A 24,333-nucleotide genomic window follows, 5' to 3' on the forward strand; every position below is an offset into this window, starting at 1 on the left:
ACTTGACCTCTGCTGTGGAGGCTTTTTTTATATTGGCACACCCCTCCTTCTCCAGTTGATAAAAAAGCAAAGTATCTGAATGTAGCAGGAGAGCTATTATGGCACAGGCCCTCGTTTCCCTCCTCTCTCCCCCCTCCAGCACCTCTCACCTTTAAATCTGTCTTTTCATATTCCTCTCAAAGCCCCTTGTCTGGGAGAAAAAGACACACTAAACAGGATCTCTGGGCAAACAAGTGACGAGGGACAGAGGGGCAGAGAGTGGAGGGTGGGAGCTATAGTAGATATTGTGAAAGGATTTTTAGACGAAGTAGTAACAAAACAAAAAAAAGTGAAGAAATAACTGCTCTTTTTTTTTAGCAGTACATACATTTAATGCTCATTTAGGTTTTGGTGGAGAAAAAAAACAAGCAATCTTCACAATAAAAGAGTGAAACTAGTAAAATGTGCATCATTTGGAGTAAGCAATGGTTTAGAAGTAAATAAATAATTGAAATAAATAAATAACAGAGTTAAATAGAACAATATTTGTGTTTAATATAAGTACAGTGGGTCCTAAAGGAATGTAGACACTTAAAATTGATGAACATTACATATAGATAAAAATATATATAATAAAGAAAATGCTTCTTTTTTATGTTCTATTGATAAATAATTCTATACTTCTCATTTAATTCTGAGTTGTTTTTGTATAGATATGTTTGTACTATACAGTGAAAATTAAAAATGTTGTTTTAAAAAATGTAAAATTTCGCTCTTAACATTTGAAAACCCACAAAAGGACCATTGTTTAAATTCACAAACAAGTTTATCCTTTTAGAAATAAAAAAGAAATTAAGCTAAAATAAAATCAACTTTATAAATAATACAGATTTAAAGGTAACACTCTACAGTGATTTTATTAATGCTAGGTAATGTATTTACTACTACCATGAACAAACAACAAACTATAAACTTATTACATTATGTATTAAATCTATCTTAATTACGTCATGTTAACTCACAGTGCATTAACTAATGTTAACAAGCATTTAGATTTGAATACCGTTTTAGGAAATGTTGAACTAAGATTAATAAATGCTGTACAGATATTTTCTATTTATTTTTAGTTCATATTAGTATACATTAACATTAACTACTGAAACCATTTTGTAAAGTGTGACTGATTTTCCAATATAAAAATAATAAAATAATATATTTGTATTATTTAATGAGCTCTTTGTTTTTACTTTATTACTTTCAACCACTTTTATGCTATATAAAACACATTCAAAGTTTTAATCGTGTCTGTAGTGTCCAGATATTTTTTGGGAGGCTGCTGTAGATTTTCCTTTGACTGCCTGCTCTGCCAAATGGTTGACCATGTTTCGACTGTAATGCAATTTAAAAAATAACTGTTTTTAAATAATAGTTTACGCACACACAGCATTATTGGTTTGCAAAAAAAAATTAACAAACATCCTGTTGCGCTACTACACTTGATTTAGGTTTTGTGGTAAGAAAAAAAAAAAAACAAGAAACAAAACAGCATGTTAAAATGAGAATCTGGCAAATGAGAATATGGCATACTTAAAAAAAAAAAGATGATTTATTCAAAATTGTTTAATTTATAATATTTTTACAAATAAATTGTTCTTAAACTTCAAATTTTCAGATTTTTTTATTGTATATATATTAATTCTTATACCATAAACTCACATAAATCATTTGGTAGAGGCTGATACTTTAGAAATGATGGTATGTGTTGAAAAAAGTGTGTTGACTAGCGACATTAGGAGTTATTTTTTTTTACTTGATGGGGCAGTAAATATTCTGTAAATATTCTTTTGGAACTGAGAATATCAAGATGAAAAAACAGAGAAAAACACTAAAACTAAGTAAAAGGAAAATATTTCAATGAAATTGAAACTGCTACATATGTATATATAACGAAAGAAAGTAATACATATTCATATTTTGAGAAGACGAAACTGAGCAGCTGTGCTAACAAATGCGCAAGTTAAACAAGCATACGTGGGCGAATAATGCAGTGTCACATACGCAGGGCCGCATTTGACGTGTTTCAATTTGGAGATTAACGGCAACTCGCGACCAACAGGCAACACGGCGAGACAAATGAAATGGGTAATGAGGCTATATGAGGCAATCCAGCAGACTGGCCCGGCAGCCATAGCTGTGACTGTGCCGTTTAAAGAAACAGTCAAACGGTAATCACGCAGCCGTGAATCATAAGCCTTAGGTAAGCTATGTAATGCTGGTAAGACGGTGAGCTGTGTTTTATTGGTGCAGAAAGAGAAATCCCTCACACCATTCAGAGAAAGAATCACAACAGTAATACCATTAACTTGCACCAGGGATCTCCAAATGCCATTTAATTGCCAATAGCAGGCCCATTGTTTGGTGCGGGTAAACACAGACTTGGCAAGAGGGGGGTTCAAGTTGAAGGAGTGTCAGACTCTGGGCGTCTGGCGACCAGTGGCCCCTTCTCCCAGTCCCTAAAATACGGAGAGGGATTTACACACACACACACACACACACACTAGCATAGCCCCCTCATCTCCACCTAAGCTCCAGAGTAACTAGCTTAACTAAAGTCTTCAGAGACGGTAAATTGGGGCAAAGTCTTCTCTTCCTCTTCTTAATACCAGATTTGTTCGACAATGTGATTTGAGGCTTGTCTATTCAAGGCCTTTTTGCTTTCTGAGCAAAGGGCTTGAGGCTCAAGGCCATTTTACCCCACTCATATTATAGGCCCATTTTCTTGTGTGTGTGTGTGCACACAAGTGGATTTGTGTGTCTGCGTGCTTGTTATATGGAGGTGTTGTGTTTATAATTCTGATTAGGTCTGTGGGGTTTTCATTTCGCCGTGTATGGTGAATGTGAAGCAGCGCCGCTGTAGCAGGTGGTTGTTATTTAGTTGTATCGGTTTCTTCTATTTTACGTTTCTCTTTTATGTCCGACAATGGTTTCAGGGAAAGTGGTGAATTGTTTATGCCGCTCTGTTTATGCGGTAAATACGTGTCTTTGGGGTTTTGTTCGCCGTTGTCTGACAGGCTTGTTCTAGGAGGGCTGTGATTGGCTGCGAGCTGCGCGCAGTATGTGTGTGCGCGCTGTGGCTCACAGCAAACTCTATTGTCCAGCACTAGAGTCTGGCCAATGAACAGCCATCAGCAGTCCTCGCCGCTGATTGAGTTTGACAGCGCTTCAGGAGGAGGCAAGCAAAACGTTTTTTGGCCTTTCATTTGAAAATAAAAAAAGATTTTTGTTCTGTTTTTTTTTTTAAGAGGCCTCCTTTCTTTCTTACCTCACTCACCCCCTCCTTTCCCAGCAGCCTCTGCTCTTCTGTTCTGACCGGGAGGTTAAATATTGGAGAGTTCAGACCTATAAAGAAATTCAAAATAGTCTTTAACGGTTGTCGTAGCTCTATTGTAATCTTCTTTGCACTGTTGTAACGTTACACAGTAGACAATTTTTTACTATTTTCTTTTGTTTTTACTTGGAACTCAACCCTGTTGAAAACGCCCGTATGGCTGGTCACCAGCATAGACTGTGTTTTGTATGCTGGTCCCATAGCATGCAATGCTGTTGGACTGCTGGGTTTCTGCGCAAACGTAACCCCCAAGGCTAATTTGGGCAGTAACTGTTGGTGAAGATTTACAGCAATGCTGGTCCACCGTTTCGACCAGCATCAAAACTAACAAGTGAAAAGCAACCTGCATCAGCAAACCAGCAAAAACATCCGCAGTTTCAGCAGGGTTTGCAACATAAAGACTGAGCTCATGTACTTTATTGCAAGATAGCTGTACTGCATTTACTCTCATCAAATATATTATGTTGAATGTTATAAAAATGTGAAGAAAACAGCTATTTTAACTTTAAAATATATATTTTACAGCATTATTAACATAATTAACCTTCAATCTCATACACAGGTATGGAGATGTTGTAATAGAAAGAAATTAGGGTGTCAATTTATGAAGTAGCATACATTTTTTTGTAGAAAAAAAAGCTGATTTTATTTTAGCAGAAACCACAGTCTATTGTGGTTCATAACATGTATCGCAGTTATCACTGGCACTTTAAGAGCAAATAAACACATATACTGGCACAACACTTTTTTATCTTTATGTGCCTTGTACTTACTAGAGTAACTACAATCATGCTAAATCACATGCAACTGGCCATAAACTGAACCCACATGTAATTAATTTCCATAACTGTGGTTAACTGTGGTTAATGAGTAGTTACAATGTGACAAGGACACCTTAAACAAAGAGTAACCAAAATGAATACCAGTAACTTGTACATGGAGGTCATATAAAGTGAAACTACTGGTCTGTGAGCAGTATTTACAATATTATCTTAACATTATTAATCCACAGTTTTGGCTAACACTCTAAAGCACATTTACAACAGTCTGTATATGAAACCTTGAGATTAAATGAAAGTCAGTTGTCCTTACTGAGTGCATACACTGTAAAACCCAACAGTCAACGTTATAAAATGAAATGAGTGTAGTTACCTCAGAATTGACTGAAAGTTAATTCTACCCATTTGAAAAGAGTTTTAACTTAGTGTTGAAGGTAATGAGTTAATAAAATACCTATAAAATAAAGTTCACGGTACTTATATATAGTTATTTTAACTCAAATAGTTTGTTGCAATCGGTTTCCTCAAGCAGTTTGAGTTGCCTTTATTTATTAGGTTTTACAGTACTCAGTTGGTTTGAGTTCTCTTCATTTATTGGGTTTTACTGTGCTCAAATTGCTTTGTTTATTCAAATGGACTAAGTTCACAGTACTCATTAGGATTAGTTTTTTTTTAAAAATGGTTTGTTGCAATCGGTTTGCTCAAATGGGTTGAAGTAATCAAAATAGGTTGAAGCATCAAAAAAAAAAAGCACAAGTAAATAATGATTAAATAACAATATAACACACGTCCGCCCTTGCGCTGTAAACACACTTAAAAGGCTGTGAATTCCATTTCTTCTAGAGGCCTCATCATTCATTTATTCATTCAGTCATTCATTCCTTTTTTTTGTCAGCTTAGTCCCTTTATTAATCCGGGGTCACCACAGCGGAATAAACCGCCAACTTATCCAACACGTTTTTATGCAGCGGATGCCCTTCCAGCCGCAACCCATCTCTGGAAAACATCCACACACACACACACACACTCATACACTACGGACAATTTAGCCTACCCAATTCAGCTGTACTGCATATTTTTGGACTGGGAAACCGGAGCACCCAGAGGAAACCCACGCGAACACAGGGAGTTTTTGCTGTGAGGCGACAGCACTACCTACTGCGCCACTGCGTTGCCCAGACCTCATCATATCCTCAGAAATTAATATTGCTACGTCTATTTGTTTTTTATACTCTTAAAGTAGCTAAAATTGACTTGTATTTTATGAAAGTCAAAGGTTTCAGCTAAAAATCCTCATTAGCATTCTGCTAAAAACAAAATATTTTGGATGGATTGAGTGTAATTAACTGCAAACTGAAAGAATTTATTCAAATACAAAAACAAAAGCAACACACACATTATTAACCAATAAATCCAAGGTAATGAGCTCTTCTGCTATGTTGTACAGAACCGTTGATGAGAATGTATTCGTGTCATACGTGTGTTGACTGTAATGCACAGTGATTGAAATCCACAGCGCTGTGTGATTTACTTGCAGGCAGGCAAGGTCCCCTGTGCCCCACGCTCCTTATTTAATGCAAATGATTGTCATTTAGAATCCAATGCATTTCTCATGACAGCACATTGCCTAATCAATGTGAAGAGCCGTGTAAAAAAAAACATTGGATCTTTGTAATAGTTGTTTTTGACCGAGTCAAGTGTGGCTGCTAGAAGTAATCTTAACCTGAGATTCAATTATTAGTGCCTGACTAAGCAAAAGCAGAAGGAAAGCTTGATGGAAATGGAAAGGTATGTGTGGGTGAGGATGCCGTAGATGTGGAAATATTAAACGCAACTTCTTTTGCCTATAGAAATGTGTTTAGAAACTCATATACCTTCTTGGGTGTATAGATAAGGGCAGTTTGGGAGTGATAATAATCACGATCTGATCATTGTTTCTGTTTATAAACCCTAAAAAAAATTGCTAGTTATTTTGCAAAAACTGTCAACTATTTTAATTAAATTACTACAATTACAACTACTGTCAAGGCAAGGCAAAAAAAAAAAAAAAAGAAAAAAGCAGCACAAGTTTTGTAGCGTTTCCACGTTTTAAAAGAAAACTTCATCTTTTTTTTAATAGGCTCATTTTACAACTACCTTAGAGTTAAAAAGATCTCCTGGTCTCTATCAGGTGCACTTTTAGCTAATTTCACTTAAAAAGGACCAAAATATTTAGCTTATTTTTCTATTTGAAGCTTGACTCTTCTGTAATTGCCAAGCGGCAACATCCCACTCTCCCTCGTGAAGCCAATACGGAAGTAACTGAAACCGCAATTCATCGACTCGCCTTTGGGGGCTCCAGGATGTCCAGATGTTCACTGACTGCAATGGTAAATTGGCCAATTTTACAGCTAATAAAAAACATGTTTACAGCCTGGTACAAAAGATGGTTTTGGTGCACATAGCTAATACTACCCTTCATGACAACTGTGAGGGGGGTGAAATTTTTCATAACTCATCCGTTTCGATTATATTAAGTTATAGTAAGTCTGCACAATTAAAGGGTATGGCCACTTGAATAACAGCTAGGTCCTGCTGGTCGCCGTCACGTCACCTTAGCTGATTCTGGCTGATTAGCTGCTGAACTCAGCATATAAATTGTTTTTTGTTTTGTTTTATAAGGCTTTACACAGTCAATTGCATTTGGAATTATTTCCTACAATTATCAGATGATATGGCATGCTGTGGACAATTGTGCTCACAAACCATTCAAGTGGCTTCCATTTCCCAGGTAAGTGAAATCCTTATGTATTTATACCAACTCCATAAATGTATTTGCTTTATTTAATTGTTTTATTTTTGTATTTGTTTTTTATTTTTATGTATTTACAACAATAAAAAAAAATATTTTTTCATATTGTCATAATGGGGTTTTGAGTGTAGAATTAAAGGAAATGAATGAATTTAATCCATTTTGGAAAAAGACTTGTGGAAGAATGTGGAAAAAGTGAAGCGCTATGAATTCTTTCCGAATGCACTGTATATTACATTTGTTCCCAGGTTTCTGTCAGTCCTGCCACGTTTGAAATAAATTTAACATAAACTGCATGCTGCAACGTAGGGGCGCAGTAGGTAGTGCTACAAGAAGGTTGATGGGTCGCTGGTTCAAACCTCGGCTCAGTTGGCGTTTCTGTGAGGAGTTTGCATGTTCTCCCTGTGTTCGCGTGGGTTTCCTCCGGGTGCTCCGGTTTCCCCCACAGTCCAAAGACATGCGGTACAGGTGAATTGGATAGGCTAAATTGTCCAAAGTGTATGAGTGTATGTGTGTGGATGTTTCCCGGAGATAGATTGCGGCTGGAAGGGCATCCGCTGTGTAAAAACCTGCTGGATAAGTTGGTGGTTCATTCCGCTGTGGCGACCCCGGATTAATAAAGGGACTAAGCTGACAAGAAATGAATGAATGAATGAATAAACTGCATGCAATATTCCTTTAAGTCTATGACTCATCCTTTAAGTAAGTGACATCATTTGACGATGATGCGTTTAAGGATGCGTTCCATCATTGAATATGATTTGATGCTTGTTTTTGTATGTTTTTTTTTTTTTTTGATGAGGACGAGCTTTCTCCTGCCAGACCTGAAGATGAATAAATTAAAAATAGTAAAACTCAACTGTTTATTTCTGGTGGAGTTGTTAAATGAAACTTATTTATTTAGCTGTTTATTTTTTAAATGTGTGCTCCTTTAAACCATAGCTAAGACAATTAAAATTCACCTTTTAAAAATGTCTCTAATCTGTGATCATCATCAAACCCATTTGGCCTGGATTCTGTTAGTACTCTTGAAAAACAATGGTTGTGAATGCCACATAAAAGTTGTATTTTTATTCTTGTCAATGGCTGAATATTCATTTCCTACATTTCCTTTTCTGCCATGGTGACAAAGGATGAGTGTGCTGGCATCAGGCCTCCTGTGGCAATTCACAGTCAGCTGGTGTCACATGGCCTTGATCGTGCATGGCTTCTAAAAGAGGGAAGTGGCAAATTTTAGCACAAAATCTCATTGTCACCTTTTTAATAACAAGCTCCCTGTCTGTTTTCCCAAATGCAGCGTTTGGAGAAAATATCATGGACCGGAAAGAGAAGGTGATTGCGGAACATCTATGACACCATCCTCAAATCACGCTCCGGAAATTCATATATATCGTGTTCGCCAGCTGACAGGCATGGTTAAGCAGTCAGGCACGCTAGGGAATCATCACATCCATGTCCTTCGTGATATGTGCCGATCTAAAAAATTCAGTCAATTAGGATCATCAACAATGCAACAAATAAAAATACTTCCGATTCCAGCACATCAGAAGAGGTTCAAACCCTCGAGACAAAATGACTTTGAGATGATCTCTTCTAAAAAGAGAGAGAGGAGAGGAGATGGGTTGCAATAGAGGAGAGATTGGTGAAAGGACAGCATGAACTGAATAAACATGCTATGAAGTGGATCTTCCTCTTTCCCAAGGACATTCGGAGTGAGTCTCTCTCTCGACTTCCTTCTCTTTTTTTCATTCTTCATGAAATACGACAGTGGGCTAATGACAGCAACATAAACACAAAAAAGGCAATTTAGCTTCTTCTTGTAAAACTTCTTTGAAAATAAAGGAATTTTAATTATGCTGCACAATGAAAAAGAAAAAAAAAAACGGGGGGGAGGGAGAGAGAAAACACTCACGCACAGTAAACAAAGCTGAAACAATTATCTTCTGGTGACCAGTGTGTGTTTTTAGAACACTCATTTAATCTTTTATTTACTGCGGAGAGAGGAAGAGCGAGGGAGGGAGAAAACATGCATGTTTGAGAGTGGGAGTGAGAGAGATAGGAGGGGAGGGGTGTGAGAGAGGCTAGGGTGAAAAGAACAAGATAACGTGCAAACATTTTGCATATCCTTGCCCTAATAAGTAAAAGATGCCTTTTTTATGTGGCAAATCATTCAGCTTGCATTGCACAATGTCAATTGTCATTGAAGACCAACATTTACCACCCCTACGACAAATCAACTGTGGTTACCACTCATCAGCGCATGTTAATGAATTGACATTGAACAACGAGGATGGGCTTGGAATAAATTTGGCACAAATGTATTTAGTCAATCAGCTTGCCCTCCTTCCTGTTGGCCCTCTGACACTGAAGTGGCATTTAAGTGACAGATTAATTATTTGAAGTTGTTTTCAGGTGCTTTCACACTGTTTAATTGCATGGTTCGAACCAGTTACCACATCTGCCACCACACAGAATTTTACACCTGTGCTTCTTCAGTCCAAATTGAGATGCACTTAAATCATCAAGATGTTTACTCATTGCTACTTTACATAACCATCAGTACATTTAGATGGACAAAAATATTCTGATATTACAATACACTGATTAAGGGTGCTTTCACACCTGCCTTATTTAGTTCGGTTGAATCGCACTAGATTTTTTTCCCCTCTTGGTGCAGTTTGTTTGGGCAGGTGTGAATGTAGCAATCGCACTCGAGTGTGCACCAAAAACAGATCAAAAAAGCACACCAAGACCTCCTTGAAGAGGTGGTCCCGGTAAACTTTCAAACCAACCCTGGAGCGGTTCGTTTGTGGTGAGAATATGATCTGACCTATACAGACCTAACCGCCTTTTCGGACTAATCCAGCTGCAGTAAGCCGATGCGCTGTGCATTATGGGATATGGAGGAAAAATATTTGTTGACAGTGCTTTACCGACAGAGAGAGAGAGGGAAAAACTTTACCTGATGAATCGTTGGTAATATTTCCACAAGACAACCATTACGCAGTTGTGTAAAGTGCACCTAAAATGACGTGCGATGCACCTTCACAGTTCGCAATGCCTTTAAACATTGTTTATCAGCTGCAACTGCACTTCATTCACAAAATGTATAGTTAGTCTAAAGTGATGTATACAAAATATGTGGTATACTATGAGCAGCGATACAATCAGCCAGCGCATTTGTCCCTCCATGGTCAAAAGCCACATTTTGTGTCTGCCAGTTTGTTTACTTGCGGAGTTCCATTGTCATTTTCCCGCATGTGAATTTTTAAAAATCGATAAGCAGTTTAGGAAATATGTTCAACAGCATCTGGCCAATGAGTAATGTGGGTTTTGTCAGATGACTGCATTTTGGTTCTTTTCAACTGGTTTGGACTGGTTCGGACCAGTGTGGTGTGAAAAAACCCAAGATAATAGGAAATGCTACAATGTATTATTTATTGCCCTTGGTCCGGACCAAATGAACCAAACTACAGATGTGTAAAGGCTCGTACACACCTTGACACTTTTAGTTTGCGTTTATCGTTAGCATTTTCAGGACGTCTTTTCGGATTCAAACCCAAGCGATTTTCACTGACATCAAGCAGAAGAGTATGCAAAATCACTCATTCTGACACCCACTTGTAACAGAAGAAGAAAGAAAGTTGACATGCTTGTTGTCCACGTTCATATTGCCTTGTGCTCCACGTTCATATCGCCTTTGGTCATCTTCTTCAATGTTCGCTCACATTGACAGTTTTGCGCTTGAGCGCCTCCAAGTGCTGTGTACTGTAATTTCGGCAGCTCTGTGCACGTGAACAAAAGTGCCAATCTGATTATTAGAAAAGGTTTTGTTGCAGTGCGTCAAAACAAACAAACGAACAAAAAACCCCTCATGCTCGTTTTTTTTTTTTTAATGAAGCTTTTATGCCTGCTATTTTGTGCGTTGGTGATCACATTGACGCCCTTTATTTAGTTACAAGGCATTACACGTCGAAAATATGCCTTTAGAGTGTAACATTTAGGCAGATTTTGAGTATCTTAGGTGAAGTTATAGTACATAGAAATCGAATTAGGATGAATAGTATTACTATTTTCGGGCGACACAGAGGCAGAATGGGTAGTGATGTCGCCTTACAGCAAAAAGTCGCTGGTTCAAGTTTGCATGTTCTCCCCATGTTCGCATGGGTTTCCTCCAGGTTCTCCGGTTTTCTCCACAGTCTAAAGACGTGCTGTAGGTGAATTGGGTAAGCTAAATTGTCTGTGGTGTATGTATGTATGTCATGGTTCTCCAGATTGGGGGTTAAGCATTGGGCTATCAACCCACTAGACCCAAGACTAAATGTTACAAAACAATATGGTCTGGCTAAATATTAACTTTGAAATAAAATGGCGCTTGGAGTAAGTAAGTAAGTATGTATTCCTATTTTGGTCAATTTATTGAAGTGCAGTATCGTCATGCATACACGATAATCATACAACTGCTGTTATATAAGCACCATTTTGAGGCACAATTTGTGACATTACACACACAAGGCCATTTTCTACAATTTAAAAAAAAATTGCCTTTATTTTGACAGGACAGTACGATGTCTGGAAGTATGGGATCTTGTAATGTTCATGAGTTGGGACTTGAACTCAGGACACCCGCATCGATGTTGCTGTATATGTTGGTGCACTGTCCACTATGCTATCAGCACCAATAGTGGTCAACAATCTGACAAGCAAAATGGCAAGACCTTGAACAAAAATCCATATTGGCCTCTCACTGTTTTCAAGTATAGCATGACACATTAATACCTACATTTGAATCTACTCCTAAATCTTTATAGGGTTGATATGTGAAATTCTGGAGCAAATGGTGGATGGGATTATGTGGGTATGACATGATGACGTACCATCAATCAATCTATGTACTATGATATCTAAAGCTGAAACATGAAAGAAATACTCTAAAAGCAACTCATGTAAATTCAAGTCTTGTTCAAAATAAGGTAAATAATGAAATACATTTTTTCCATGTAAATGTACCCAGTTATGAAAAAGGGATACTGTTAGTCACATAACTTTTGGTTTAGTTTGTAGCAACACAGAACAACACTTGTGCTTGTTTGCCACAAATGCATAGCAAACATTTTATAGTAGATACAATAGGAATCCCTGTCAGCTCTGTAGCCAAGCACTATAATATATATATATATATATATATATATATATATATATATATATATATATATATATATATATATATATATATATATATATAGAGCAAACTATAAATTAACATTTTGTCAGAATAAATGCCATATCACAAGCAAACTTTATCAGTCTACATGGACCATACTGCAGATCACCTTTTGAAGATGTGGTTTGCAGGTGTATACCAGTGTCCAGAATGCAGAGTTAACATCTACCAAACAAATTCTGACATCCAATTAATGAAAATGCACCAAAATGCTAGTTTGAAAATGCATGTCAGGTCAGATCGCCCTAAAGAAAATAAAGCATTTCTGTTCATCCGCACAACAACATAGAGTTCACACTAGGGAGTTATTTAAACAATTATGCAAAACAATGCTATACAAGTAGCTACACTAATTCAGATTTGCTGTTAAATTCTATTTCTACGCCTGCTCACCTTCTCTGGTGAGCTCAGCTAATCCCCTCTCTGAACAGAAATATTAACACATACAAGTATATACGTTTTATGTATTGACTTGTGCTTTATTTTACCTGCAGTAAATGCTGCAGTCCCAGTCCAGTGCAAATACTGTGGGATCAAGTTGCAATGGTGTGGAAGTGATGTGAGAGGCACTCAAAAGGCTATTACGCGTGTAGGCCGCCTCTGAATGACATATGGTGATTAAACTAAGTGGATGTCCAGCGGGAGACCGGTGTATAAGAAACTTAATTAAAGCTATCACTGTCAACAGCCAAACGAGCTTATTGACACCTCGGCCTGTGCTGCCACACCAGCTCACGTAGATCTTTATCAGTCTTTACTCAAAAGGTTCTTGGCTGGCGTCTGCTAGTTTCCCTTTTAGGGTGTTAAACACCAAGCAAGGCATCAGTGTTATCCTTCCCGTGCCCCTTTCACCAACTTACATGTGTGAATGTGTGTGTTCGCTTATTGTAGTTGCTGGGGTAAGATAGCAGAGAGGGGCCACAAAGCTCTGTTTGCATCGAGCAGGAGAAGGAGAGGTGAGGGAGAAAATTCCATAGGATTAATCTTCTTCAAGGCACCCCAACACCCGCTCTTGCAGTCCCTAGCCACCCCCGACCGTAACTTCAGCTGTGCAGCCCGGTGTTAAAAGGCCCAGAGGAATACCGTTTTTGTCATCCCGTTGATTTGGGGGGAAGAATAAGAGAAGTTTAATCCCTATTGTCCGTGGGTCTGGTCGGGAGGGGGGTTGGCGGCTGTAAGATGATCCAACCGGCCTTGCTAATCCTCCCGTACCCAATGGAACCCCCCCTCCCAAACACCTCAACAATGGCACAGCCCTAACTGGGAGTCAGACCCCAATGTCCACATTCTAAAGAGGAAAATGAAGTGAAGTAAAAAGTTGCCCCAACTGAGAGAATGGAGTGCAGGATGGAAGGACAGAAGGCGGAGAAGACTAAAGGAGGTGTGGGTGGCAGAATACCTTGTGTCCTTCGGAAAGCTGTTGTTGCTCTTTTACGGGCTCCTTGGCAACAGGGCATGCCGTGAGACTCCCTCACAACCTTAGTATTCATCTCCCACATAAGACTCCAGTACCAGTGCAAAGAGGGGGCCTACCTTGGGAACCAAGAAACTCTGCAAGTGATGACGAACATCACGTCATCACATCCATGCCCAAATTCCAAGTATGCAATTTAATAGATAATTCCATGATCAAGTATTAGGTCAGCATCTTCAAAGTTGGAAGCGTCTTCAAAGTTTGAAGATATTTTTCTGTTGAGTTTGAACACGTATTGCATTGAGGCAATACCTAAATAAGCAGGATTAGGTTTGACAGGAATCTGCTCATTGAAAAGCCTATAGTCTATACTCTTAATATTGGGAATATGTTCCCCCCCAAGGTCTGTAGAGGTTTCAGTTGATAAGTGCACATCAGTGGTATAGTAGTGTAACGAAGTAGCAAAGTACATGCTTGGCGTTACATTCACTAAATCTGTAGGAGGATGCGATTGCAAAAGGTTTGAAGACAGGAGAACAAATTATGGGTGTAGATGACACAAGGATATGTAACCTCTTTAGCGAGCGAAAAACATGGGAGATTTAAGACCAAAGGTCAGACAAAGAGTCTAGGGCCAAATATGATGACTGCAGACCTTCAGGGTAAATATGATGTTATAGACTGGCAGTGATTCCATCACTTAAAACATAATCTCCAAGCTCCAAACTGATGAGGTACATCTGATGAAGTACAGTTGGGAGAGGAAGAGACATTGTGGGGGTAGGGTTCGCACAGGAGAGAGTGAAAGAGACAGAGAAAGGGAAAGAGCCAGGAGACAGCCGTTTAAAATTCAGTTTCCTGGGAGTGAAGAGGCTAATCCTGCCTCCGTAATTCCCTGCAGCAGAAGCAAACCCCCATCTATCCATCCCTCCCTCCCCATCATCATCACTTCTCTCCTCACTCGCTGACTCTACCCTATCTCTTTATTCCTCCGTCTCTAACATTCTCTCTCGCTGTCTTTTGCACTGTCTCACTATTTCTCCGCTTAATCTCTCGCCGTCTCTCCCTCTCTTTCCCCCATCTCTCACTTTCTCCCTCTCTCTTTCTCTCTCTGAGTGACAGTACAATGCCCAGACCCTCACATGCTTATCTAACTCTAGCAGATGGTCGACTTGGATCAATGCACACATGCCACGATCAATGGCTGCGATAAAAAGCGGCGGGGATGGTACTTGTTCCCCCTCTCTTTCTCTCTCCCCATTTCCCTCCCTTCATGCCCATCGTGCTGCCCGGCCCGATTGTCTCTCCCTTTTCCACATCTGCATCTGGACCAGCACTCAGTGAGGGGAGGCCTGGGAGAATGTGGTGCTTCCAGTCCTTTGGGGCTGCCCGCTGCTCTTGCCTGCTGACTTTTGTCCTCTAGCAGCATTTCTATATGTGCCTATTCTCTTGCCCCCTTCTTGATCTTGCCTGCCGTCTTTTAGGTCCTGACAGAGTCCAATCTACCATTTGCTATCAGACTTGGACTCATCATGAGACTGCTGTTCTACATCTTTGCTTTCATCTCTTTCACACCTGCCCACCTGCCATTGCAGCTGTATTTGTTTATAACACAAGTTGCAGGCATCCATGACGTTCTCAGAAGTGTGTCGCACATTCTAGGTGATCGCCAAGCTCCCCTACAAAACCTATTAACCTAACTTTACATATACCCCACACCACATGGTCCCACCTTCTTTATCTCGTAAATCTGACCTGCTTCAGTTACTCCAAACTTTACCATTTTAAATGTTGATTGTACATCACTGGACTACTGAACACCCTGCTTATATTTCAGTGGCTGTTTGTGGAATAAGCTGTAAATATTACATTTAACACCACCAAAAATTCTTGACTTTGATTTGTCTGTATCTTTATGGTCCTCTAAGGTGGTGCACAAATTACAGTACCCATGCCAACGTAAATTATTTAGTACATTTCAGTTGTCTAAGCGACAAAACAATAATTTTGGAATGATACAGAGGTGTTTCTACAATACATGGTCAGCATAAAATGTCATCAATCTTAAAGACCAGGGGTTTCCAAACTCGGTCCTGGTGGGCCAATGTCCTGCTGAGTTTAGCTTCAACTTGCTTCAACACACCTGCCAGTAAGGTTCTAATATATCTAGTAAGAGCTTGATTAGCTGGTGTGTTTGATTAGGGTTGGAGCTAAACTCTTCAGGACACCGGCCCTCCAGGACCGAGTTTGTAGACCCCTGTTATAGACTTTAAAAAAGTTTTAAGGGGCTCTAGTATCAACACTTTCAGCTTCACAGTCACAAGTTGCCTTTCCTCACAACTTTTAAAGCACACTGTTCAAAGTTTACCAGCCTAAGCTGCCTCTTCTCCACTTACGGAGCTTTTTAATTGGGCATTGGTGATGTAATGTGCCTCATAATAAACCCATTAAGCCGTCTTTTTTCTCTGCATAGATAGAGCACGTTGTGGCAGTGTGGACACCTCTGCTATTTATACTGCTCAAATCCTCATGAATATTTACACCGAGCAGTGATGGCAAAGAGAGTAGGCAGACACCCTGACAAATAGCTCTCATGGGGAGGATTTCACTCTTCCAGGAGACACACTTGCACTGGAACTTATTTTCTATCAGGACTGCACCTCTCCCAACGGCTTGAATACTTGCAGCGAAAGCAATTAATTCTTCCATTACATTTTACTAACTAGAATGGGAAAATGCATTAGTTTGACTAATTTTCCCCTTGAGGAAATCTATCTGTACAGACATCTATCACATATGTGGACCCGAGTGAGACTCCAATCGCAATTTTGATGACTTGACTTGGCAAATATTAGAATACTTGAGACTTCGCTTTGATTTTGGTGCAATTACTTATTACTTGGACTTGAGCTGATGACTCAAGACAAGTAATTTTTCAGAGAAAACACAAATCTCCGACCTAGATGCTTTTTTGATGGGCACATGCAACATTTCCCCCCTAATAAAGCATCAAATGTGTGTGAAAAAAAAAAAATTGGTTTGTCACTGAAAGCATTCAAGAGACAGAATCCAGACTTTCCAACAGTCTATCAAAAATGATTCAAAAAGGAGCTCAAACCTGCTCCAAAATACAGCTGTTGACCTATCCGTCAAATCACTTGTCTATTTGATTAGTATTTGACATGTTTTAGAACAGTAAAACAGTTTGGATAAGGCGAGAGCTTTAAAAGTTATCGTTTAGACAGAGTTCGCGTGGGTTTCCTCTGGGTGGTCAAGTCGAAAAAGACACTACAATCAAAAAGATTGGCCGTAATGTATGAGTGTGTATGTGAGAGTCTATGGCTGTTTCCCAGTACTGGGTTGCAGCTAGAAGGACATCCTTTGTGTAAAAGATATGCTGGGTAAGTTGGTGGTTCATTACACTGTGGTGACCCCTGATGAATAAAAGAACTAAGCCGAAAGAAAATGAATGACTAAAGTATTGTTGTTTTTAAAAATAACTAAATAGTACTGAGTGAATAATATGTTACCATGTGATTCGGAATTACCTCAACATCAGTATATGCTGCCTACTTGAAGTAGTGAAGGCTGTCATGCCATTCAGTGGACCAAAAGCCTCGTTAAGGCTCTGTAAACTTATTTAATATGGATTAGAAGTTGACGCAAACACAAACGCAGTCTCTGTGTGTGCTACGGCAGCAGGGCAGTCATGAGGTCTGCCCATGGTGTCTAATCCTTGTTTAGGGTGTAGTGAGGCACAGCAGATTAGGTAGCCTGCTCCTCATGCCACCCACAGTTACATCAAATTCTCTCAGTGCATATCTCTTGCCCTCTATCACTCTCCTTTTTTTTTTGTGGTTTCTTTAACACACACCAGAACATTTTCAATTTCTTAACAGGGCTTATAGATCATAGAAAAACAGTGAAACAGAAAACATTTTGCGAAGGAACACAAATCAACAGAAACTGAATTGATTTCTAGTGTTCCGGAACTTGACTGTTAATTAATGTGGGAATAATTGAGCACACTTCAGTTCAGCAAGGGATTTCAGTGGTGTGCTATCATATTTTAGTTGGAAAAGAGCATACTTGCCATTTTAAAATTGGTGTGTTATGAAATAAACTACTAAACTAAACACTATTACTACTTACAGATCTGGGGGGTTGCATTTACATTTTTTGTTCTTGTTCTAAGCATATATCTAATTTAGGATTTAAGATGAAATAATGAAATTTTAATTCTTTTAAATATTTTCAAAGGGCCGTTTAATGAAGAAAAGATGTTTTCAATCCATTTTTAGTTTAACTTTTTATGTAATTGATACATATTAGTCAGAGAGCCAAAGCACCAAACACAAAGAATCAGAAGACATCAACTACTTCAATCTAGCAGCAGAGCACAATTAAATAATAATAAGATAGATAAAATAACATTATAGATATAAGTAACACATGCTAGGCCTTACAAAAATACAGAAAAGTATATAGATACAAATATGCAAAAGGTACAGCAGTAGAAAATAAATTAATAATTAAAAAAATTATGAGAAAAGAAAAAGTAAAAAGTAAGAAAAAATAAAAAACACTCCGTTCTTCATTCATGAAGCCAGAGGCAGGGAAAATATGCCAGCTATAGTGTTTTTTTTTTTAATGTAAGAGGAAGGTAAAATAGTGCCAAATAGATTCAAATCTTTCAGTATTACTGCAAACTGTACCTAATCTTTTCCATTTCCATAGACTGCATCAGATCATGCATCCAATGTACATAGGGTGGAGAAGGATTTTTCAAGTTTAGTGTTATAAGCCTTTTCAACGCATTTGTAAACTTTTTTGTTTGTTTGTTTTTTTGTTTTTGTCTTTGACATGATATCTGGACAACATGTTCCTAGTTATTTTGCAATATACTAGTATTCAGCTTATAGTGCAATTTGGGAAGTTAACTAGTTAAGTTAACTAAGCAAGGCAATTGTTTTGTAGCCCAGTGTTTCCCAACCGTGTTCCTGGAGGCAAACCAGCAGTACATGTTGTCAACCTCTTGCTAATCAAACACACCTGAATCAACTTATCAGAACATTAGAAAAGACTCCAAAACCTGAAATGAATGTGTACCTGTTAAAAAAAAAAAAACAATGAAAAGAACCGGTAACTGCAATTAATGTTATTTGTTATGACAATATTTTTTTGTATATGTTTTGTGGATGTTTGATGCTATTTGGTACTTTATACAGTTGAAATCAGAGTTATTAGCGCCCTTTTGAAATTTCTGTTCTTTTTTCAATATTTGCCAAGTGATGTTTAGCAGAGCAAGGAATTGTTCACAGTATGCCTGATAATATTTTTTCTTCTGGAGAAAGTCTTGTTTGTTTTATCTCGGCTAGAATAAAAGTTAAAATATTTTTTTTTTTTAAAAACATTTTAAGGTAAAAATTGAGCTATATTTTTCTCAACTGTTTACAGAACAAACCATCGTTATACAATAACTTGCCTAATTTTCCCAAACTGCCTAGATAGAATTTAAAATTCGATTCAATTGATCTTTATTTCTATTGCGCTTTTACAGTGTAGATAGTGTCAAAGCAGCAGAGAAGATTATAGTGAATTGAAATTGTGTCAGTTCATTTCAATATTCACTGGTGAGAATCCAAACACTGAAGAGCAAATCCATTGATGCACAGCAACCCATCAATATGATAAAAAAGTATATATATATATATATATATATATATATATATATATATATATATATATATATATATTAGGGGCCCGCTGTGCCGTAGTGGGTAGCACAATCGCCCGCAGATTAAGGGATTAAGCCGCAAAGAAAATGAATGTATGAATAAATGAATGAATATATATATAAAATTAATTTATTTATTTTTTAATCATATTGTTATACTGAATATATGTTGTGGTCTGTGAACAGGCCAGTTTTTTTTTTTTTTTTTTTTTTTTGGATTTTGCTTTTTTTAGATTCCTACTGTAGATGATGGCAAGCCTCCCATGTGCAAATTTCAAGGCACCTAGAGGAAACGGCTATTGACTAGAGGAAAGGAAAAGGAACATTCACACAAATAAGATAATTTACTCGCTTCTTATCATTTTAAAGAGGACTTGAAACATTTTGTGGGTATCACAGAGTAAAAATTAAAATAAGTAATTAATTTCTCTTACTTTTACACTTTACATGCTACCTTGCAGAACTCGCACAGAATATTCAGTTTTGTTGTGCACCATGGGAGAGAAGCTGATTCTCGCGGTGTCCAAAATAAAGGAGTACAAAAGCAAGATCCCTTATTCTCCGTGTCTTCACCATGATTAAATGAATGAATACTATTAACTCATAGACCGTTAAAACCTTTGGAGGGAATATGGAGACAACATTAAAATATTATATTTTTATTACTCTATTATTATGAATAGAAGTGTTTTTTTTTATTTAGACTTTTTAATTATTCAAAAAATAACATAAAAAAATTCCTATTTCTCATCTCGCATGCACAATTTCTGCTTGGAAAACACTGGAATACATCACATCCGGTCGGCCGGTCGCATACAATCTAGTCAAAATATTTCAACGGATTCGCACCTCAAATCGGATCTGAATTTTCCGCATACGAAGATGATCGGAACACTGCTCCCGCACTACTCTCCATTGGAAATGAATGACTTCCGCTCTTCTTGTCGTGTGCAGTGGAAAGGCAGCTTGAGTGTGTGAATGAGTGTGGGTGGATGTTTCCCAGTGATGGGTCCCACAGGAACAGGGTTGGGAACCACTGCCATTCGAACAATGTATATATTTTACTTAAGGGGGCTAACATAATTGACCTACATTTTCTTTATTGCAGCCAAAATAAAATGTTTTCACATAAAAGAAAAAATAATATAGTAAATAATGTGAATATTTCCTTGCTAACAATAATAGCTTCAACAATAGTTGAAAAAGTATTCAAATTTCCCAGGAGGGCTAATAATTTTGCCTTCAACTGTATTTACTCTATGTGTTGTATTGAATTGCCTGCAGCTGGTCACTGGGGGTTATTTAGCAATCATCACATGGTCTGAAACCCTGTGAAATCCACGTTGAACTTCCGCAAAAGCAACAAACACTCCTCCAGACCCATTTAATCCTATTTCAAATTTAGTGCAACAAATGCCAGGAAGAATATGTGCAGACCACGCTGTCTCTATTCTGCCCATCTATAACAAATCACACGCAGGACACTAAGCTTTATTGATCTTACAACCTGATAAAGTGATTACGGGAGCTCATGGGGTCCTTTTAAAACACATCCCGCTTATAGATTACACTCTATGCTTCGCTACCCCTGACTGACAGTCAGTGTAAGAGACTGAAATAGTATGTTGATGATTTAGGCCCAGTAAGGTGATACCTGCTGTCTTACATCTACATGTGTAATAAGTGGTATCTGTATGCACACACTAATAAGTATCATCTTATGTGCTTGTGCTTCAATACATGTGACTGTTTACATTGGAGGGAGCTGGAATTTCGCAACTCAAGCTCCTGAAAAGAATAATTTGTTGGCAAACCACTTCCACTACATTGACATCACACAGATCTTATGGAGGTAGCATAATGGGTTTAGACTGCTGAGGGCTACAGGGACTCGCGCACACTCTTTCCCCCATCCAAATGTTCCACTCATTTACCAACACCTACATTCTGTGGGTGGGCAGACATTGCTGAGAGACATGACTGTGACCACCCGGAAGCTGTTCGGGAGTCATGTGACAGTTAAATACTTTTTGAAGATATTTATTTCATATATATAATAATAAAAATAAAAAAAACCCATAAAACATGTCTGTCGCTTTTGCTTTAGATTTTTTTTATCTCCTCTGGCAGGAATATATGTGTACCAGAATGACAAACATTTCTATTTGTATCCATTTCAGAAATACATATTTATGCAAGTAAACCATTTATGATATTTATAAAATGTTATACATACATTAAGATGATAATTTATAATATAAATGATTCCTGGCATCATGTCTCACTGTAAAAAAAAGAGTCAACAGTTTAAAACTAAATTTCTAACTACAACCAATAAGACTTTTTTCACAGGATTAAGGAAAGTTAATAAGTCAAAAAGTCACTGTACAGCTACATTTTCTACTTTAAAATTAGTTCAAGCAGAGATTAAGGTATCTGAAAACATGAATCATGAAATACAGGCAAACTAATCAATGGATTTTTTCTTACAGTGCATTAAAATGGTCTTAGATTACTTATCAACAACCTCCTGAAATGAATTTGTTGTTTTTAAAGACTTCAGAAGTGATTTAAATAAACAGTTTAACATGAGACATGAGTTACAGTGGCAAGAAAATACACTGAACTTGGTGAATAAAAAAAAAAAAAAAGATTTGGTAAAAAGGCAGTATATCACATAATATGCGTTTTGTTTTACTATGCATAAGCATGAAAAACAAAACAAAAATAATACGTTGTCGACATTTTTGCATGTGTTCGTAAATGTATTAATAACACCTCAGCTTTGTGTATATTATGAGAAATAAAATTCATGACTTTATAAGGTATACTTTGTAGAAATGTTCAACGTATTTGTTATTTTAAAGTCTTTTCATGATATTACCCGTGGCATTGTTTAGTGTATCATTATTTTGTATATTTTATTATTCATTTTCTTTTGGGACAACGAGGAACAAACATTACAGTAAAGTTGCTTTAGCAATTTAAATTTACCATTACAACATTACAAATTTTAAAATTAAACTGTAAAAAAATTCCATAATTTTACGGTTTATTTCTGGCAGCTGGAGTGCTGAAAAACAAAAAAAAATGTTAAATAACGGCTGTAAAATTACAGAAATTTACAGTAAAAGAACAGAGATTGAATTATAGAAATTTACCAGAAATGAAAATTTAAGTAAATTTCTGTAATTTAATGTCTGTCATTTTACAGTAATTTTCTGTATTTTAATGTGCTTTATTTTACAGTAAATTCCTGTATTTAAATGTCCGTAATTCTACAGTAAATTTCTGTATTTTAATGGCCGTTATTTTACAGTAAATTTCTGTATTTAATGTCCGTAATTTTACATAAATTTTAATGTCCGTTATTTTACAGTAAATTTCTGTATTTTAATATCTGTTATTTTACAGTAAATATCTGCATTTTAATGTCCATTATTTTACAGTAAATTTCTGTATTTAATGTCTGTAATTTTACAGTAAATTTTAATGTCCGTTATTTTACAGTAAATTTCTGTATTTTAATATCCGTTGTTTTACAGTAAATTTCTGTGTTTTAATGTGCATTATTTTACAATAAATTTCTAATGGCCGTTATTTTACAGTTAATTTCTATATTTTAATAACCGTTATTTTACAGTAAATATCTGCATTTTAATGTTCATTATTTTACAACAAATTTCTGTATTTAATGTCTGTAATTTTACAGTAAATTTTAATGTCCGTTATTTAACAGTAAATTTCTGTATTTTAATATCCGTTATTTTACAGTAAATTTTTGTGTTTTAATGTGCATTATTTTACAATAAATTTCTTATGGCCGTTATTTTACAGTAAATTTCTGTATTTTAATGTCTGTAATTTTACAGTAAATTTCTGTAATTTCTGTATTTTTAATTCCTGTATTATTTTAAATTAATTTCTGCAAATTAATCAATTGATTTTTAACAGTGCATTAAAATGGTCTTAAAATACTAATCAACTTGTAACCAACCTCCTGAAACATATTGCTGGATGTATATAGTGCTGACCAAAAGTCAGGTACATAAAGGTCATTTACACTATTTGTGTTTTTTAACGACTTTAGAAGTGATTTATTTAAACAATCAAAACATGAAACATAAGTTACATTGGCAAACTGAATACACTGAACTTGGTAATAAAAGATATTTGAAACATATTTTGCAAGAAAGTAGTTCATCACAGAATATGTGTTTTGCTTTACTATGCATAAGCATGGAAGGAAAAACAAAAAACTCCTGTTTTTGACATTTTTGCAGGTGTCTGTGAATGTGTTAATTACACTTCAGCTTTGTGTATTAACTTGTGCATTGACTTTTCTGATCACCAGCCACTGTGGCTAGTAGATTTCCAACATTACTATCCATTTGCCTTTTTCACTAGCCACAATTTTATAGTTGGAAAATAAATTTTGTATGCAAAAGTTACATGTTAACTTTGACATGCTAAAATTACTTGATTGATATTTTGTGTTATGTCCACATGCCTCCTCATTCATTTCACTTTTTGTGTGTGTTGTGTATGAGCTTGCTCAATGTACATGGGCAAATGGGTTTTGTCACATTGCAATTAGTTTTTATTTCACATAACTTTTCAGTGCTAAAAACTAGGGATTTACCAAGTTTATCTGTCCTGGCTAAAGGTCTCAGATCACCAGTTAAAGGGAGTTATTCTCATATTAAAGCAATGTTATTGTAAAAAAAATAAAAATAAGAAAATAAGAAAAAAAGAGAATTAAACATTATTAAAACCTGTAAGAAAAATAAAGCTGGTAAAAAAAAAATCATAACAAGTGTGATCATGAATGGATGATCATGCACACACAGTTGATGTTATGCCTGTTAATAATCTGTTAAAAAAATAATTAAAGTGAAAACAGAGTCTGCTGCTGCTTGTAAAAGATATATATATATATATATATATATATATATATATATATATATATATATATATATATATATATATATATATATATATTTTTTTTTTTTTTTTTTTAA

The 24,333-nt window shown here is 36.6% G+C and overlaps 2 long non-coding RNA genes across 2 annotated transcripts in view; both read right to left on the reverse strand.

The window, feature by feature from the left end:
* Positions 1 to 2,249: 2,249 nt before the first annotated feature.
* Positions 2,250 to 24,333, reverse strand: part of LOC141378416 (uncharacterized) — a 60,609-nt gene continuing 38,525 nt past the window's right edge. The window contains exons 5-6 of the long non-coding RNA XR_015513806.1: positions 3,302 to 3,378; positions 2,250 to 2,492 (exon numbers count right to left, since the gene is read on the reverse strand). This is a non-coding gene — a long non-coding RNA (uncharacterized LOC141378416). The remainder of the gene's footprint in view (positions 2,493 to 3,301; positions 3,379 to 24,333) is intronic.
* On the reverse strand, positions 7,756 to 8,911 carry LOC147833178 (uncharacterized). The gene is made up of 2 exons (XR_015513822.1): positions 8,854 to 8,911; positions 7,756 to 8,709 (listed from the first exon to the last, which is right to left on the reverse strand). It is a non-coding gene; the product is annotated as an uncharacterized LOC147833178 (long non-coding RNA).

This window comes from Danio rerio, chromosome 17 (assembly GCF_052040795.2).
Source record: "Danio rerio strain M-AB ecotype USA chromosome 17, GRCz13ab, whole genome shotgun sequence".
Classification (NCBI taxonomy): Eukaryota; Metazoa; Chordata; class Actinopteri; order Cypriniformes; family Danionidae; genus Danio; species Danio rerio.